Source organism: Aquila chrysaetos, chromosome 4 (assembly GCF_900496995.4).
Source record: "Aquila chrysaetos chrysaetos chromosome 4, bAquChr1.4, whole genome shotgun sequence".
Lineage (NCBI taxonomy): Eukaryota > Metazoa > Chordata > Aves > Accipitriformes > Accipitridae > Aquila > Aquila chrysaetos.
Genome location: NC_044007.1, coordinates 5,975,191 through 5,994,609, shown reverse-complemented (window position 1 = coordinate 5,994,609; position 19,419 = coordinate 5,975,191). Strand labels below are relative to the sequence as shown.

The 19,419-nt window shown below is 42.1% G+C and overlaps 1 protein-coding gene across 1 annotated transcript in view; it reads right to left on the bottom strand.

Moving 5' to 3' along the window:
- The window catches only part of FAM135B (family with sequence similarity 135 member B), a 270,746-nt gene extending 251,728 nt beyond the window's left edge, over window positions 1-19,018 (bottom strand). Inside the window, exon 1 of the mRNA XM_030012198.1 lies at window positions 18,943-19,018. The gene's annotated coding sequence lies outside the window, so the exon portion shown is untranslated. The remainder of the gene's footprint in view (window positions 1-18,942) is intronic.
- Window positions 19,019-19,419: the final 401 nt, after the last annotated feature.

The following is a 19,419-nucleotide window of genomic DNA, read 5'->3' as shown; positions in this document are numbered from 1 at the left end:
CTATCTAAGATTGCATCTGGGCCAACTGAGACTGGTGTTTCCTACAAAGAGCTTTATAAGATAAATGTTCACGATCCTTTCCTCTCAGTTTGTGTGGCAATTTTCAGGATGAATAAAGATCAGCATCTGCAAGCAATGGTATAAGAGTTCAGCTTTGTTGTCACAGGATCTTGCCCTGTCTTTCACCGAAACACCATCGGCTTTCCTAGAGAAGAACGAGGCTTCTGATTTTTTCAAATCTCAGTGCCCAGCATCTCTCTCAATAGTCAGAACAATCCTTGATGCCTGTGGTAACTCTCCCACCATGCTGTACAGAGTCTGGGTACCAGCTGAAACAAAGGATAACAGTCTCAAAAATCAGTTCAGATTTCATGGAAGAGGAAAAGACATTTTTGTGGTTCTTTTATTTTTGCTTTCCTAAGAACGTTCAGGATAAGCTTTATGGGGTTATGATAAAATCACCTTTAAAAAAAAATCCATTCTAGAATAAATGTTCATTATAAGGGAGGAAAAAAATTGCATGTTAATAGCATTTTTTACCTTGAACTTTCTACCTACACCAGGAAGGGTTCCCTGACATCCAGATAGGTTCTGTGTGTGGAGAAAAGAAAATAAAATAATCTACTCAAGAGTTCATATGAAACATTACACCTAGCTATTGGATCACTAATGTAAAGATACTGGGTTTATGCAACAAGGTTTTGGTAGCAGCGGGGAGGGCAGGGGTGGCTTCTGTGAGAAGAGACCAGAAGTTGCCCCCATGTCAGACAGAGACAGTTCCAAGACGGGCCCAACACTGGCCAAAGCTGAGCCCATCAGAGAAGTTAGTAGCGCCTCTGGGATAATGTATTTAAGAGTAAAAAACACTGCACAACAGCTGTGAGAGAGGAGTGAGAACATGTAAGAGAAACAGCCCTGCAGACGCCCAGGTCAGTGCAGAAGGAGGGGAGGAGGTGCTCCAGGCGCCGGAGCAGAGATTCCCCTGCAGCCCGTGGGGAAGACCCTGGTGAGGCAGGCTGTCCCCCTGCAGCCCAGGGAGGTCCACGGGGGAGCAGATCTCCACCTGCAGCCCGGGGAGAGAGGACCCCACGCCGGAGCTGGTAGAAACGCCCTGAAGGAAGGTGCAGCCCATGGAGACCCTACACCGGAGCAGGTTCCTCGCAGGAACGGCAGCCTGTGGAGAGGAGCCCACTCAGGAGCAAATTTTCTGTCAGGACCTCTGGTCCATGGGGGACCCACGCTGGAGCAGTTCGTGAAGAACTGCAGCCTGTGGAAAGGACCTTAGCTGGAGAAGTTCGTGAAGGACTGTTTCCATGGGAGGGACTCCATACTAAAGCAGGGGAACAGCGTGAGGAAGAAGGAGCAGCAGAGATGCAGCACGATGAACTGTCAAGAAGCCCATTCCCCATTCCCCTACACTGCTCAAAGGGAAGGAGGTAGAAGAGTTGGGAGTGAAGTTGAGCCTTGGAAGAAGAGGAGTTGGGTGGGAAGGTGGTTTTAGTTTTGTTTTTATTTTTCGCTATCCTACTTTATTATTAATTGGCAATAAATCAAAATAAGCTTCCCCAATTTGTCTGTTTTGCCCATGATGATAATTGTTGAGTGATCTCCCTGTCCTTATCTTGACCCATGAGATTTTCATCTTATTTTCTTCCTCTGTCCTGCTGAGGAGGAGTGAGAGAAAGTCTCTGTGGTTACTTGATGGCCAGCCAACATTAACCCACCACAGTAAGGTTTATACAGTATGTCACTGAGTATTCAGTATGTGCTTTCAAATGCTTGAATGAAGGGTGATGCATACAGGCAAAAACCTGAAGAACAAGGGGCTCAGCCAACACAACTGGGCCACAGAAAGGAGGATACAGCAGGAGAATTACTAGGATAAGCAACACATCTGATATTCAGACTAGAAACAAGGAAGAAATTTTTTACGATGACAGTGGTGAAACACTGGAACAGGTTGCCCAGAGAGGTGGTAGATGGCCCATCCCTGGAAACGTTCAAGGTCAGGTTGGACAGGGCTTTGAGCAACCTGATCTAGTTGAAGATGTCCCTGCTCATTGCAGGGGGGTTGGACTAAATGACCTTTAATGGTCCTTTCTAACCCAAACCATTCTGATTCTATAGCATGGTGCTGAGCTATCAGTCTGGAGTGGCCCATCAACAGCAGGATCACATGTATTGCACAAGGTCTACCCCAAAACACTTGTATATAATGAAATATAAATTAAACCTGTAGCATAAATAATATCTGGAATTTAAGTAAATGCTTAGCACACAGATTAAATAGTTCAAATAAATGTGTGACAAACAAAAGCGGCCAATAGGAAAATATATGATATAATGTACAGGAACATGTTTAAATGCACATAACAGGGACCTGCACTACATCCCTCACCTGGCAGCTGTTGGGCAGTTCCATCTCATGGTATCCTGGTTAACCATGGATTCCTGGGCTTGCTATTTGCTGAATAAAGAAGCCTGTGACACAAAACTGCTGTTCAAAGCTAATTCTGTGGTTAAAAGTAATTAAGACAGGGTCCTCAGCAAGAAGGCCCAAGTGACAAGCCAGAGGTCATGACAGAAGCCAATAACTTCCATTTTCTGAGTGCACAGGCTTTTTCACACAGCACTGGACCATCTTTCCTATGAAACTCTCCAGAAGGTAGAAAATCTGCAGTGAACACGAAAACAAAGAATATTTAATTTCATAGAACCGTAGAATCATAAAATCATAGAATGGTTTGGGTTGGAAAGGACCTTGAAGATCATCTAGCTCCAACCCCCCTGCCATGGGCAGGGACACCTTCCACTAGACCAGGTTGCTCAAAGCCCCATCCAACCTGGCCTTGAACACTTCCAGGGATTGGTCATCCACAACCTCTCTGGGCAATCAGTTCCAGTGTCTCACTGCCCTCACAGTAAAGAACTTCTTCCTTACATCTAATCCAAATCTACCCTCTGTCAGTTTAAAGCCATTACCCCTTGTCCTATCACCACAGGCCCTTGTAAAATGTCCCTCTCCAGCTTTCTTGTAGGTCCCCTTTAGGTACTGGAAGGTTGCTACAAGGTGTCCCCAGAGCCTTCTCTTCTCCAGGCTGAACAACCCCAACTCTCTCAGCCTGTCTTCATAGGAGAGGTGCTCCAGCCCTCTCATCATCTTTGTGGCCCTCCTCTGGGCTGGCTCCAACAGGTCCCTGTCCTTCTTGTGTTGGTGGCCCAGAGCTACATGCAGTCCTCCAGGTGGGGTCTCAAGAGAGCAGAGCAGAGGGGGAGAATCACCTCCCATCACCTGCTGGACACCTGCCTGTCCTTCCTAAAGAGCCTGTACCCTTCCATTCCAACAGTCCAGTCATAGAAGCCATCCCACCACGTCTCCATGATGCCAATAAAATCATAGCCCTGCAAGCGCATGCCTCTAACTCCTCTTGTTTATTCCCCATGCTACGTGCGTTTACATAGAGGCGTTGGAGTTGGGCCCCTGCAAAGGTTGACTTACTGCCTGGAGTGGCTGGAATTCCTCTGTGCTGCTCTTCAGGTGCTCTCCTGCTGACCTGTGATCCCTCTCCAGGCTCTGGGCATCTATTGCTGGCACTGGCATCAAACTGGTAGGAGTGGGATGGATTGAAGTTCCCCTCCCCTGGTAACTTTTGTTTAAAGCCCTCTTCACCAGCTTGGTAAGCCTAATTTGATCATGAGGCTGGCATGGAGTATTACAACTGAAATTCCTGCATTTTCTTTTTTCTTTTGGCTTTGTATTTCTTTTGTTCACACTCTTTTTCATGTGCATTATTGCAGAGGAACTGCTGACAGTCACTACTTCAGATGTGGGACTTTATCACAGCAGGATTAACTAAATCACAAAAGCAGAGCCCATACAGCATCAATCCCCTTCCTTTTCACATCCCAGAGGCAGATGGCAATAAGAAATGAATTTTCTCATATTGTTAAAGCTTATGCTTTTTCACCTGAAAGAAGGATTTGTGCTTTGGTTCAAGGAGGGAACTCATTTTACAATTACAATGGAAAAGATGAATAGGCTCTACGTCAAGGTGACTAATATGTTCTGTAATTTTGTGAAAAGCAGGGATTTTCTTTTTCTTCTTTCTTTTTTTTAAATTAAATTTGTCAAGAACTGTTTCTGCTTTGCATGTTGCCTTGTGCGAAGACACACGTAGATTGTTAGCACAAATTCTTGCAATGCAAACGTATGATGATACAATCCCATGTTGGAGATGCTTTTTATCCCTCACACAAACTGGGAGCTCCCATGACATTGGGATATGTTAGGCTGGCGCATGACAAATTTCTGAATTTCAGGCTATCACAGGATCATTGCCTGTGGCAAGGCACTGAACATGATGCAGCCAGAGCTAACTATCTCAAAATCTTTGCGATACAGCAGAAAAGGAACCCCTGCCAGAACAACACAACAGAAGAATTGTGCAAGAACAACTTGGAGACATGAATACTTTTGCAAGATTTCCCCCTGCAAAGATGTTTTTTTCAGGATGATAGAGTATATCATATGCAAGCTATTAGTCTGAGAATGAGATTAAATCCACTGCCATTTCATGAAGGATACATCCTCCAGCTGAATGATATCAAATAGGCCCCACAAACGCAGAAAAGCCATTTTTAGTTCTGATGCAGATAGAAACAAATAAGGTTCTTACTACATTCAGATACAATGCAATGAATAGTCGTGGAAAACTGTGTCCTCCTTGTGGCTAGTATGGCAAAAGCAAATTTCTCCCAGACAACCTACTTTTGTCCCGGGCAGCTCTTGGGCTGTACAGCAAAGCTGTTGCAAGGTGAACTTCAGCATGGACAGCCAATACATCACTCCCAACCTCCTCTTGTGATGCTCATCCTGCTCCAAGTGACCTTTTGAGGCTTCTCTAAGTTTGGTCCCAAACAGACATATGTTAACTAACACAAAAACACTGTTCTGAAGAAACTGCATGTCATTCCAGGCAAATTCCTGAGACAGATAAGCTCTTAAAAAGCCATTTAGTCAGCATTTTCCTTAGTCTTTGATGTCTGCATAATCATATTGTTAAGGGGAATGTTCTGACTGTACTAATGACTTCCTCCCAACAAACTGTTTAACAAAAACAAGGGGATCAACTTTTTGGGGCTCTTTCTGATATGTTCTGGAACTGAACCATGAACCACACCCTTCCTCCTCACAGACATAAGACAATAAAACCTTTTCCTCACTCATAAATGAGACTGGATTTGAGTTGTGAATGACTGACAATATGCTATTAAGTCTCCCAAGCCATTCTGTTGGGTTTTTTTCCCCTATTCATTTTTCTCTAAAGAAACTCTGAAGAATGCACCACATGATCCATTGGAATTTAATCACACAAAATAAATGGCCAAGTGCAATCTCCATCTTTCTAGCTAACCTTTTTCATTAACATCTTGGTTAATAATTGGTTTTCTTTTACTGTACATCATATTGACTATGCATTTGATCTTCATAGCAGTAATGGGAATGTGGACACCATCTTCCATTACTGAGACATTTAATATAAAAGGATGTCTGGAACAGATTAGATAGCCATGTCAAACTAGTATGAAGCTGAAGCTATTAAAAAAGCATTATTGTTTAAATTGGTTTGGGTTTTTTTATTAATTTTTATTTTTATTAAAGTCTGTACTGGTGCCTTTATCACAATGAAAAAAATCATGTAGAAGACTGTCTAACATGTGGTAACTTGTTCACATAGCCATATGTAGAACCAAGGCTTAAGCTTTTGACTTCCTTTTCTACCATGATAATCTATAGTAATTATTGCTATTTAAATGCAAGTTGAGCTTCCTTCCACTCACCACAGGATCAACACTTGTGTTCGTCAGTATTATGAAGTAGTTGTGAGTTTCCAACCAGCTGGTCTCCAGGTCACGTGGCTGTATATGCATGTACTCACATTGAGAGCTATGCCTCTACTCTCTGCTTACAGAATATCTCTGGTACATGGCACATCCTGTGTTTATTTGACTGTCAGTACTGTGATTAATGCTGATCCAGAGTCCACGGGTGAGTAATAATTGAGCCTAGCTGTTCTGTCCATATCCCTCAGAATAAAATTGCCAAGATACAGAAGGCAGACAGCTTAGAACTTCAATTGCTGGACATCTGATGCACTTTTACACAATATGCAAGTCAGCCTTCAGCTTCACAATAAAGTCATCTTTTTATGATACTGTCTCATTGTCTTTTTTTTCTTGCACATCTTTTCACATCACTAACAGTTAGCATTGACGAAACATATAGTTTAGCTTTATTTAGCAATTGTTCTCTTGAAATCCAAAGGAACTTTGCAGTACTGCTGTTACTCAGTTGACATTTTCTTTTTGGACAACATTTGCTGTTTTTCTTAAATTACTCCACTGCAGAAACAGAGGTCTGAAGTGAAAATTCAATTTTCATGTAGCATATTTAATCCTTATTGTTAGAGAAAAATCTTTCAAATGTAATCCCTAAAAAATGAGAGACAAGATAGAAAAAGAACCCAGTATAATTTAGCTCTGTGAATTTTTAACACTTCAGATTGACAACTCTGAAAAGAGAGCATTTGATTGTACCTGCTTCTAAAAAAAAAAACCGCAACAGACAAACATAGACATCTCTGCTTTCACTGATTTGTATGCTTTTTCAATATGTCTATGTTCATCTTTCACTAGCTGATCTTTGTTACTAATGAACTCTCAAGATTCAATGAACTCTCAAGAACAACTCTCAAGTTGTTCTTAAAGTGGTTTAAGTTTGAGTTCAGTCCTGAATTCAGGATGCACAAGACACCATGGAAAGCATTTTTATAGGATTCATCTCTTTACAAATCATTCTTCAGTTAGTGTATAAGCAGGCCGACTTGAACACAAAGACAACTAGAAAAGAGATTTAAAAAAAAAAAATAATTAAATTGAAGGAGTCAAAGAGCTTTAAAATTTGGTTTACTTCATCTGTCACAAAAAAAGATTGCTTTCTACAAACACTTGGACCAGAAGAAAAAGAAGTCTACTTATGCATTTCTCACAGAAAAATTAATCTATGTTTTATAACCACACATGGTGCACATCACTGAACTATTTCTGCATCCCAGATGGGAAAAAGAAACTCTTAGTCAAGTGGTTCCAGGTTTTTTAGAGCAAACCTTCCTGATACTCGATTATTCCCATCAGTCTGAGGTCCATCCATCCCAGTTCCTCCCATCATCTCTGCCTCAGCAGGTTCATCTCCTGATCTGTTTCTAAGTCCTTTCACCAGAACAGCAACTCTCCTCGCGCTTTGGTCTCTTCTCACCTCCAAAACACGTAGGTGATACTGAAAATTGATGGAAACAGGGAAGAGGAACAGAAAGCATTGACCTACAAGTACCACCAATTCACCTGATTAACGAGGCTATGAGTAACTTCAAATCCATTTGGGCTGGCTCTAACTGTGGAGGGGATAACTGGCAAAGCAGAGGTGGGAGGCTGCGTGAGAACACACGGCACAACTACCATTTCAAGATCATTCCCAGTCCCACCTCCTTCCTGGAGACATGAAGGCAACAGTAGGGGTAGAACAGGACGAGAAAGGAAGAAGGAGCAAGCAGAGCTATTGACCCATCCCAGCCTACATTTTACCTGCAAGATTTCTTGCCTTAATGATTGGGTACACTGGATTAGACCACAGGCATTAGTGAAGAAAGAGAATAATTAAGGCCAGGGTAGAAGAACAAATCACCATGACTCCAAATGCTTCCAAAAGCACAAATGCTTTTAACACCTATTCAAATGAATGATAATCTTTTTCTTTGAGTAACAGCAAAGAGCAATGCTGTTAAGTGCTATTTAAGATACTTTGACTGCACTGAAAATATTTAGACCTTCTGCATTAGTGCATATATTAATTGCTCTTATAACTTTACTGTCCTATAAAAGTGTTCAGCACTGATAGAGCCAAAGATAGCAGATTGTTTTTAGGTTTTAATTAAACACAATCAGAATTAATTTAATAAGCTCAATTTTCAGTCAACATCAGGAAGCTTCCCCATTAAAATCAAATCTGCTTCAAGTAGTTTATGCTGGACAAACAGGAGCTGCAACATCACTGAACACAGCTTACATATCAGATCTTAATGCTTTTCTGCCTTTACCAACTGGTCCAAGTCCAATTTCCTCTAGCAGACCCCAACATTTAGCCATTGTATCTTCCCACCACTCCAGTCTTCCAGCACCACTTCCACCTTCTCCACTGCTACCTGTTAGCTCTGCAATAACTTCCCAAAAATGTACACCATATAGCTTCCCCTGGAGAGGAAAGAGGGAGTATTTTCCCAGGAAAATATTTTATGCACTAATGTTTCCGTTAATTCCTTCTGAGTAACATGAACCTGTTGGCTTCTATACCTTAAAGTTATGGAAGATCAAAACAAGCTTTACTGTCCCAGCAAGAGAACATGAGATATACCTCAAATGATCCTCAGTTTATCTGCCCTAGTTTTCCATCGTGATGTTTGTAATCTGTTCTCAGATAGCACTGTGACAAATAGCACTATATACGGCTCTAATTCCAGATTGGTGGTAATAAAAACAAGAGTGGTAATAATATCTAGAGTTTTCCCACCGGCTGTGATTGTGCTGGAGTACAAATGATGCCTGGAGACTGTGCAGAAGGAGATGGGAATTTTATTTTCTTCTTACAGATGATTCACACCATCTTCTTTTGCCTTTAGGATTGCTCCCCTCTAGTGACAGCAGAGACAAGCGTAGCTGATTTCCTTTATGGCTACCACTTAGTGACACATAAGTGCTAGTTGCTTTACCCAGAGAAGGATATCAAATGCAAAACAAGTAACAGCACGGAAAGTGAATGAACAAGCAGAATCCATGGGTCTCACCCTTAGCAAGCTGAGCAGTTTGCGGATATGATAAACAACAACCGAAGATCTCCATCTGCAGAAAAAAAACACCACCACTGTCTGAACAGCATACTGATGCCCACCTCATGTTCTGGGGGAAAAGTTCTGTGAAAGTCATTTTGAGACTCAGTGACTGAGATAAGGTTATCTTCATGGTCTCAGCATAAGCCAGATTTCACCTTTGCTGGAGATATTTTGGCATACTGTAGCACTTCAGATGCATTGCAGAATGTTAGACCCATCATGATTATATACAGGATTTCTTTATGACAAGGGAGCTCTATGCTTATTCCCAAAATCCTTCTACAGTGTGTTGGCTGACTTGGTCCACATTTCAAGACACAGACTATTTAGATATATACAGTGTACATATAGAAATACAATTAAAAGCCTAAACCTTTCTAGTGACAATCTAGGGCAAAACTCATATTGCGCCAAAGAAAGAGCCAAAACTGGCCTGAGGGACTGTGGTAGAAGAACTTATTTATCTCCCCTGACTAAAGAGAGAGGTTAAGTGGATAGCTCAGTTCTTGATGACAACAAGGTAAGCATTCAAAACAAACAAACAAAAAAAACCACAAAAAAAAAATCAAACAGAATTAATCCTACCTTCTGGCTCTGTATCTGTCCTACACTCACAATTTACTTGCTTTGAGTGAGACAGCTTCATGTGTCAACCAAGGACCTGCTTTGGGGGAGAAGCTCTTAGAGTTCATGAGTTACACTGTGCTTGCAGAGTGCAACAGCAAGTGACTATACTAGACACTATTTTTTTTTTTAAAATAGACACCTACTTTCCCAGATTGTGATAGAATTTTTATCTGTAATAATATTTTGCCTTCTGTAGCACCTTGTGTCTCAGCATGGCAGAATACTTTGCAAACATTTAATTAAGCCTTATGATGTCCCACCGTGGTTGGCAGGTAGGTGTTTCATAATGGTATCAGATATTTAAAATGACTTACACATAAAGACACACAAAACCTGATTATTAGGTTAGGGGCAGAAGTGGGACCACAATAAGGAAATTTCATTCCCCCTTCTCCAGCCTGACTACCTGAGGACTCTCTGACTTTGGAGGGCCTCGGGTGAACAGTGCTATGTCAGGCAGCAGTAAAGCTGACAGCTAGAAAGGAAGATGAAACAGAGTGTGTTATGGCAATCTTCCCAGGATTTCAGGTGACAGAAGTCAGAGTGTCTAGCCTTTGGCTTCATTCACTGATGGACAGAAGGATATAAGATCATTCTCCATCTCTGAAGAGCTTACGGACAACCACAGCGCTCAAGTGCAGTGTGTTCTGTTCTGGCATCCAGAATGGCATTCCAAAGCAGAACAGCAAGGTCGAACCCTCACCCGCGTGAGCTGGCAGAGCTGGCTGTGTAGCTGCAAGCTGGCATATTACATGCAATTCTCAGACTTCCCCCGGGCTGCCGTAATCTATGGCCACAGCACCTGTCTCACTAAATTACAGAGATATGTGCATCCGCGGACAAGAGGAAGGAGGAAATAAAAGCAAGGAAGTTGACGCTGAGATCGTACGTATGCTCTATAGTGAGGTCTCAGCCCACTGACTAATGAAATCAAAACTCATCTGGGGATTTATCCACAAGTCCCATTTAGCATAATCTTTGTGTCTAAAGCTAACTCTTAAAATCCTGCCTGAATCTGTCCTTTCTCTTCTGCTCCAGAAGATTTCTGGTAACTCACTGGCTTGCAGAGGTGGCTTAAGAGTGCCACAGGACTTGTGTCTGCTCACAGTGGGTTTCTAAATGTCTTTGGCTGGTATCTTTAGCTTTGTTTGCCATATTTCAGTGGCATGAAGTCAGAGCTGGCAATTTGGTACGTGGCAAAGTTTTCTGTTCGCTGCTCGAGAGACTTAGCTCTGAATCCCAGCCCAGGACAGACTTCTTCAGTCATACGAGCCACGTCACTTCTCTATCACATACTGAGGCACCCGATCTTTAAAAATGTGGCAACAGAACTTCCCTGCCTTGTAGACATGCTCTGAAGTAGGGCATACATCAAATTAAATAACATTTTTCACAGATACTGATCAGCTAAACGTTACCTAAATACTGTATTTAGATACACAAAGAACTCTGAGTGTGAGGCAACACTTTAATTGCCATGGTCTTAATTCCTCCATCTCAGCTTTCCTACCTAACAAGGCATGCAGCAGTATCTGAAGGAGAGGTCAGATGTGCAGGGCACCTTGTGTACCTTCCACACTGCTGCACTGCTACAGACTGCTTAAGCATCTTACTCATTTCTTTTATTTATCCCTTTTTTCCCATAAGCCTTGATTGAGTAACAGCACAGGGAACAACAAGTCCAAAGGACAGAGAGGGAAGGAGCACCTCCCAGATAAATATAACTGGTATATATGCACCCACCTGAGCCAAGCAGGGTGGGCAATTAACTAAATCATTGAATCGATCTCTTCCAAGTTCTCTGTATGCAAACGCAATTGGGACATTCTAGTCAATCACTACATACAATAGATTTAAAGATCTCTTAAAGAAAGAGATTACTGCAGGATTTTATACATCTTAAGGGTTTTTATTTCTGCTTGTAGAGGAATGTCTTTAGGGGCTGTGAAATATCCCTACCTATTCCACAAGCACACTTTGCATTAGTAGGATGCACTGCAAGTAATTTGGCTAATGTGCTGCATTTGGAGAAGACCAACAAGAGCCAGATAAAGAGGCACAAGAAGTTGCTTTTCTGTCATTTCTTAAAAGCTCCAGTCTGCTTTATCATGTCCATATTTTACAAATGTATATACTGACATTTCTAAGTAAGATTTATGGTGGCTTGCTAAATGCAAAAGATTGCTTAAAATAACCACCAAACACTTAGCCTAGCCTAGCTTTCCTGAGACCTAGAGGCTTTTTAGTGGAACTAAGCACCTACAACACATTTGAAATAAAAAGCATTTAAAATCAGGATACCCTTTCCAACAGTATCATGTCAAAAGGCCTTAAATAACCTGCCTAGAATCTTCTACAGAGACCACAACCATAACCAGTCCTCTTCTGTTACTGCATACCTGATTCTAATTCTTTCAATTGTTTTTTGGGGAAAAACACAGCCTTAACAAAGATGTCATTGACTAGCAAAGCAGCAACTGAAACACTTTCTGCTGGAAATCCCTGTATATACCACAAAATAAAAGAAAATAAAATAAAAGCATAAAGAGTAAATGCCCACTTTTAGAAAGATATTGCATCCCACTGCTGAGAGAACTCATAGGATCTTTGTCTTTGGTTATTCTTGAGAAGCAGTGCAGGAACCCATACTCTGTAGGAGCTCTCAGTTCTCCAGACTACAACACACTTGAAGGTGAGGACAGACACCAGATAATTCCCTTCCTACCTCATTGCATTTCTTGAAGCTGAACACTGATGTAAAGATGAATAGGTTGGGGGTGTTCAGCAGAATACAACATTCTCTGGAAACTATTCTCAGGAAATGTAAATTGAAAGGTACCCACTGACTTAAGATGGGACCAGAAGAGATGCCAAGATGCTCTACAAAAGTAATCTGTGTGACAGTTTAGACCTGACTCTCCTTCCCACGGATGCAAGCATCTCTAGGAATTTGGGGACGTTTCAGACTTGTGGGAAATTATGTGTGGGAATATCAGAAGCAAGTCCCAGAAGACTTAAAAGCAACTTGTCAAATTCTTAGGAGATTCTCAATTCACTTTTTCAGATCAAAAAGATTCAAGAAGGGCAGAGTCTTCCTAGATTCATGCGTTAAGGATGAGGTTTCCCTCAGCATTTCCAATGGAACCAGCACCCTGGAGGAGGAACCACAAGATGATTCATAAAATATATCATCCCTTTAGCAGGCAAATTTGCCCTTGGTTCCAACAGCAGCTCTGGCTAGTGAAGCTTTGGGTGTTACTGCAACCGCAGCAATCGCTACCAACAAACCCAGTACCTAACCTCCCTTTTACATCTGCGCCACTGTGCTCTGAGCACAGCTAGCAGATGTTGCAGAGCTGTTATGTCTCATCACTCAGGTTTCTCATCACTTGTCTCAACATGAGTTTTGGCTTTCTGCATGGAAGTACCAGAGACCAGGTGGTCCTGCAATGGCGCTGAGCCCCACCACATAATTTGCCCTGGAGCAAGCAGGACCCATCCTGTTCTGCTGCTCTGTCGGTGGAGCACGCCTGACTCTATCTGTTCAGAGCCCCAGGACGACCCATGGGGTGGGAGATGGTGTGTCTTGGGTGCTGGAGTGATCAAAAGGAGGACTGAAGCATTTGGGGAGATGTTTGAAAGAGAAATCTAGAAGGCAAAAAAAGGAAGGGAAGAGCCTTTGTGCATTGGGGAACCTTTTCTCTCCCTACGATCAGTTGGGGTTTTACTGGTTCCCCCCCACCGCCCCAATCTTTTAACATGGAAGAAAACATCATTCGGAAGGGGAAAGCAAAGATATTTTTCACCAAGCAGCTAAAACCCAAAGTGTAGCCCCCTTGCTCCCTGAAACGGGGGCGGGGTGCAGGTGTCTTATCTCAGAGTCCTGAAATCAATTGACTTGGAAAGATATAATGAGAATGCACATTGACAATTTACAACCACCCAGAGACATTTTGATTTGCCTCCAGCTGAGGACAGGAAAAAAGAAAAAAAATAAAGTAGTCATAGGGACAAACAGTCCTTTCAGGACATCAGCCTAAAATAGGTTTCCATAATCTTTATATCCTGCAAAGGTGAAATAAATCTGAGAGACAGCAGAGAGGACACAGCAACCCAGACTACCACAGGTCCATTTTCTTTCTACATCGTCTGTCTGAAAAAGCCTTGTGAGGGCTTCATGTCATTTGTCAACTCCACCTACACATACCTCCTGGGGAAGGGCTTGGATAGAGATTTGCATCCCTGCAAATTCTTCATAACTGTCTGATACCAGCAGCATAAGGTAACCTCCTTGGTTTCATGCAGAGGGGAGACTGACAGGCAGAGCAGAGAGAGAGGAGCAAAAGCATCGTAAAGGTCTGAGGGCATACGAGGCTGGGGCAGGGAAAGCAGAGGATGAAGCGAAGGAGGATTCATGAATTCCCAAAGAGGGAGGCTGGGGTGGATGTCAGGGCAAACTTGAGCTGAGGGTGGCTGGGAGGTTGAGACACAAGTCAGAGCAAAAATCATGTTTGGAAGCTGCTTGTGGCAGTTATATGTTGATTTTCTCTTAAACCCTTTTAGGTGGGCAGCTGCCTGAGGCCAAGCCTGCAGACACCAGGAGCAATACCCATTTTGCTGCATAACTGCAGGGCAAATCCCATTTGAAGGAGTGGTAGGCACCTGTGTGCATTTAAGACCACTGGCCCTGAAGGTCTGAAGCTTTCCTAGCACTAGGCACTGTGCTAGGCAAATTTATCTCTGTATTGCAAGTCTTTGTGAGCAGAGAAAGCCTAACACACACAAACCATTTTGCAACTAAATGCATTCAAATTCAGCATTTCCAATGTCAGCTGGGGATCTTTTGGTACATGGTACTGAATCTGGAATCATCACAGAGAGAAATAATGGTACTATTCAGGTTTTATCTTAGACAGCAACTAGATGTTTTTTCTCCAGGCTCCAGGCGGTCAGTGCCACATGACAGAGCAAACAGTAAACCGGGTTTCTGGTGATAGCAGCACAGATTTCTGCCTTCATGAAACTGAAGCCTTTCTGCACACTTTTCTCAACCTGGCCATAAATCCCTCTTCACATTAATTTATTGCACTGTGCCCTGTGAATTCACATGAAGACAGCTTCATAAAAGAACATGCAACCACCTTTACACTCTGCAACAGCATAAAAAAGATTTAGTGTAAACAAGAACGAGGACTGAAGGGACAACACCAATGGGAATTCTGGTCCTGTGACTAAATTAATACAATGACAGCCACTCTGAAATTTGTCTTTTCTAGCAAAATGATGAGGTACCCTGAAAGTCTCCATGACAACACAGTCCAGCCTTGTGTTACAAGATGCTTATGCAACAAAGCATCTAAAAGTACAGTGCCTGGGGAAAGCTTTTGAACAAAAAAAACCCCACAGGGTTTCAGCTGCTTGCCCCACCTTATTCAAATTATTTTCCATGTGTTTGTTTTTTTCTTTTCTGAAACTTCAGATTAAAAAGGAATTTTACATAGTCTTCCTATTATATCATTGCTTGTTATTTTCAATTAAAAAGACATGCACAGAAATGTTGAATGACATGGAAAACTGACACATTTTTTTCTTCGGTGAAAGTGCTAAAAACTTGTGGCTTAATAGATTTTTGTGTTTGCAAAAGAGCTGTGTTGGTTGTTAGTCACTGTAACAGTGGCCAGAAGTGCCAAACATCAAAACATCTGTTCTCTACAGTATATGCTATCTAAAATACAAGCTATCAAATTTAGATAGAATATGCTTTAATAGAAGATTCTTCTATGGTAAAAAAGGACATGCTTTTACATCAGACAGGTTCTCACCTGTAGTGGGATTCAGCTGCCTAAATGGAGATATCTGATGCTATTTCAGATGCCTCAGGCTCCCCTGCTGCCCTCCAGCTCCCACTCCAGAAGAGACCAGGGCTACTACAGGTCTTGTGTCACATCTCTCAGCTCTGTGTGAATAACTCAGACACCAGAGCATTTAACACCCAAGTTAGGGGCCTGAGAACAACTAGCATCTGGCACAATCAGAGGCATAGAATCACAGAATGGTTTGGGTTGGAAGGGACCTTACAGATCACCTAGTTCCAACCCCCCTGCCATGGGCAGGGACACCTTCCACTAGACCAGGTTGCTCAAAGCCCCATCCAACCTGGCCTTGAACACTTCCAGGGATGGGGCATCCACAACCTCTCTGGGTAACCTGTTCCAGTGCCTCACCACCCTCACAGTGAAGAACTTCTTCCTTACATCTAATCCAAATCTACCCTATTTCAGTTTAAAGCCATTACCCCTTGTCCTATCACCACAGGCCCTTGTAAAAAGTCCCTCTCCAGCTTTCCTGTAGCCCCCCTTTAGGTACTGGAAGGTTGCTACAAGGTGTCCCCAGAGCCTTCTTTTCTCCAGGCTGAACAACCCCAACTCTCTCAGCCTGTCTTCATAGAAGAGGTGCTCCAGGCCTCTGATCATCTCTGTGGCCCTCCTCTGGGCTGGCTCCAACAGGTCCATGTCCTTCTTATGTTGGGGGCCCCAGAGCTGAACACAGTACTCCAGGTGGGGTCTCACGAGAGTGGAGTAGAATAAATAAGAGTTAATAAATAGTCTTCAGATGCCAGGATTTCATCCCACAAATCCTATCCAGTGCATATCCAGAGTAAAAATATTATCATAAAAAAAGTAATCGAGTGCTTAGTTTAGAACCCATCTTTAGGAAGAGCCTAGACCTTTCTAGTTTGGGGGTCCATTTCACTGATTTCAGTGTTACTGTGAAGTTGCAGAAGCTCCGAAACAAGTGCAAAAATCAGGGCCTTGAAGCAGCCCCCTTGCATACAGGCTGGCCAAGTTTCCCAGCAAAGCTTTCCACTAGGATCACAGAAACACAGGTGGAGCAGAATATTAAAAGATGTCTTATTAAGTTAACATGGCTGGAGAATTAGCCTGCAAACAAATAAGCCAGGCAGGGATTATATAAGCTTTATTACAATCTTTTATCAGAGCTGAGGAGTCCCTAATTAAACTAACTATGGAAAATAGTACTTAATGAATCTGTAAATAAATACCAGCAGGAGAGATGGCAGAGCTAAAGAATACCTACCAGGGAAGGTCCGATCTCTAGAGGAGAGTTAAAAGGAGCAAAGCAAGATTAGAACTGCTGGAGCACCCCGGCCCACCTCACTAATGGACATCCCAAAGGGGAAACACACAAACAGCCAGGAGAACACCCACAACCTTCTACCTTCCCTCGCTAGCTCTTACCACACACCTTCATCTCTGGCAATTTCGGCAGAGCGTAACATCAGTAAACATTCAAAACATTCATCAGTTCAAATGTCCTTTGAAGTATCTCCTTTCACACACTACATTTCACTGTGTTTAAACCATTGCTAACACTCCAGCAAGTTCTACCTGGCATTGCCTTTGATTAGAAGGGTGTGTGCAATATCTTGCCAAGCCCAGGAAACCACAGCGATGCACACTGAAGGGTCTGTGGAAAAAGTTACCCGAGTTCATGACAGAAAGGAGGTCACCCAGAGCGAGCGAACCACTAAGCTCCAGTCGAGCCAGATAAATTGCGTGGAAAAGCTCTGCAGAGGCCAAGACTTCAAGTGAGGCAAACAGGATGTAAATTTTAGTCATTCTGCTCCAGGGGAAGGTAGGCAGCTGCTTTCCCTGGGAGCAGGGTTGGTTGTCTGACTATTGTGGAACATCCCTCCACAATAAAACCACAGTATTTTAATGGTTTGTTATGGATGCCACCCATCCCTCTGCCTGTATCCTGTTACTTTGTGGCATTGCTGAGACAACCAGCCTGTACAACAATCAAAGTGGTGGTCCACAACTTCTGTTCCTTCTGAAAATGATTCTGCCTGTCTTCCAGGACAATGCACCACATGGTTCTCCCAGCATTACCCCAGGAAATTTAAATAAGCCACAAAAAACCCAACCACCAAAACAAACAACCCACACTTCCACAGACATCCATGCCTGTACGTTTAGCCCTCCCTTAGGTCTTCAGTAGTTCTCCTCAGCATGTTGACAAGAAGTACATTGCTTGGAGGACTTCACCTCCTTCAGCCCATTTTGGTGGTGTTCAACAAAGAGTTGGTGAACAGCTAATTTCATTCCATTTTAGCTGGCCTGCAATGCTGTTCCACAAAACTTTCTGCAGTAGGATCATACATTGTAGTTGCACCCTGCAGGAACCACTTATAGGTACAATGTCCCCTATCACTTGGAGATTTCCAGATAGACTTCTCCTTCACTGCTACCATCCTTTCCCAAAGGGTTGGAGCTGAACAGTAATTTTATCTTAGATCTTTTATTTCCAGCTTGCTCTCATTTTTCATTTTTTTCTCTTTTTTAAAAGAAAACCACATTTCTGAATTTTCTCATCCCTAACAGTCAAACTCACCTGAGCAGCTGAACCTATTAATTGACCCAAACCAGTCAATCCCAAATGGAGAAGACTGCATCATGTCTTAAGATCTGTATCACTACAACAATCTACCACTACAGCAATCCTCCTTTCTGAGCTACTCTCTGGAATAGTTTCTGCTGCTCTAGAAGCAGCAGACATAGATATTTTACCCAGGAAGAAAAAAAAAGACAGAATAGTCTCAAATTAAAAAGTCTAATTTAATTTCTATGATTAGCCTAATACAACTGTGTGCAAGCCCATAACTTACAGGAGAACTTTACACAAGCCACTGAGCTGGAAAGTCAAGCTGGGGATCAGCAAATAAATAAACAGATTACTCTTTTCATTTTATTTGAATAATTTGTTTCAACAAGGTTTTTATTGCATCACGCTTCATTATGGATACTAATATACCAAGATTCTGAAAGAAAGCTCACAGACTAGCATCCCAATTTCCACGTGCAGCACAGAAGAAATAATTTTTTGGAAGTATTATGCAACACGGATTTCCCTTATTTTATCAGTAAATATCTTAAAATGTTACCTTTGCCTCAACCAGATAACTAAAACAATATGATGGAGAGAACAGAATGCCATCATCATGGGGAAGACAATACCATTAATGAAGTTACAGATGATATGGTATTTCACCTCCTTTACAGTTGGTTTTTGACAGCTGATCTTGATACCTCATTCAAACAGGAGTCTTCAATGCATTTCAATTACAGGGAAAAAATAACCAAAATTTTGCACAATAATGAACTAATGTCAAGACTGACAGACAGCTAGGAGATTTGAAATGTCTCCTTGCACAGAGCACAATATTGATCTGCAACATCTATTTCCACACCTTACTTTACCCCTTTATCCTATTCTAATGCAAAATAACTTTTTCTTTCTTTCTAAATCTGCTTTTCTCTATCTTCATTCTTTCTTAGTTCAAATAACTTACCAGTTTCAGCAAGCTTGCTCTTCTGGGTGGTGTCTTTTAAAAATAAACATACATGCCTTAGAAGGCAGAGTGTTTATAGGAGAAGCTCCACCACAATCTAGATTATGTTAAGTGGTGGGAAGGACTAAGATCCCAAACATGTGCATACATATTCATCTACACCCACTGCATCACTAACAGCATTAGGTGAGCTTGTCTTGCCGCAAGTGGTGGCTCATGTCAATGCATATAGTTTATATGTATAATATTGAAGCTTGGTTTCATTTTGTTTTGTCTGAAAGCAAGCGTGTTGGCATTAGGAGCAACAATCCCTTTAGAGACATATGTATTTAATACACTAGTGTTTGCAAAAGCAGAACAATGAGATAGTAGCTGAATAAAATTTTACTTGAGTGATGCAGATAACTACATTTTGCAATAATGAGATTCTGCTATAACATATAGCTGACCATGATGACTGTCAGTCTGATTTAGACC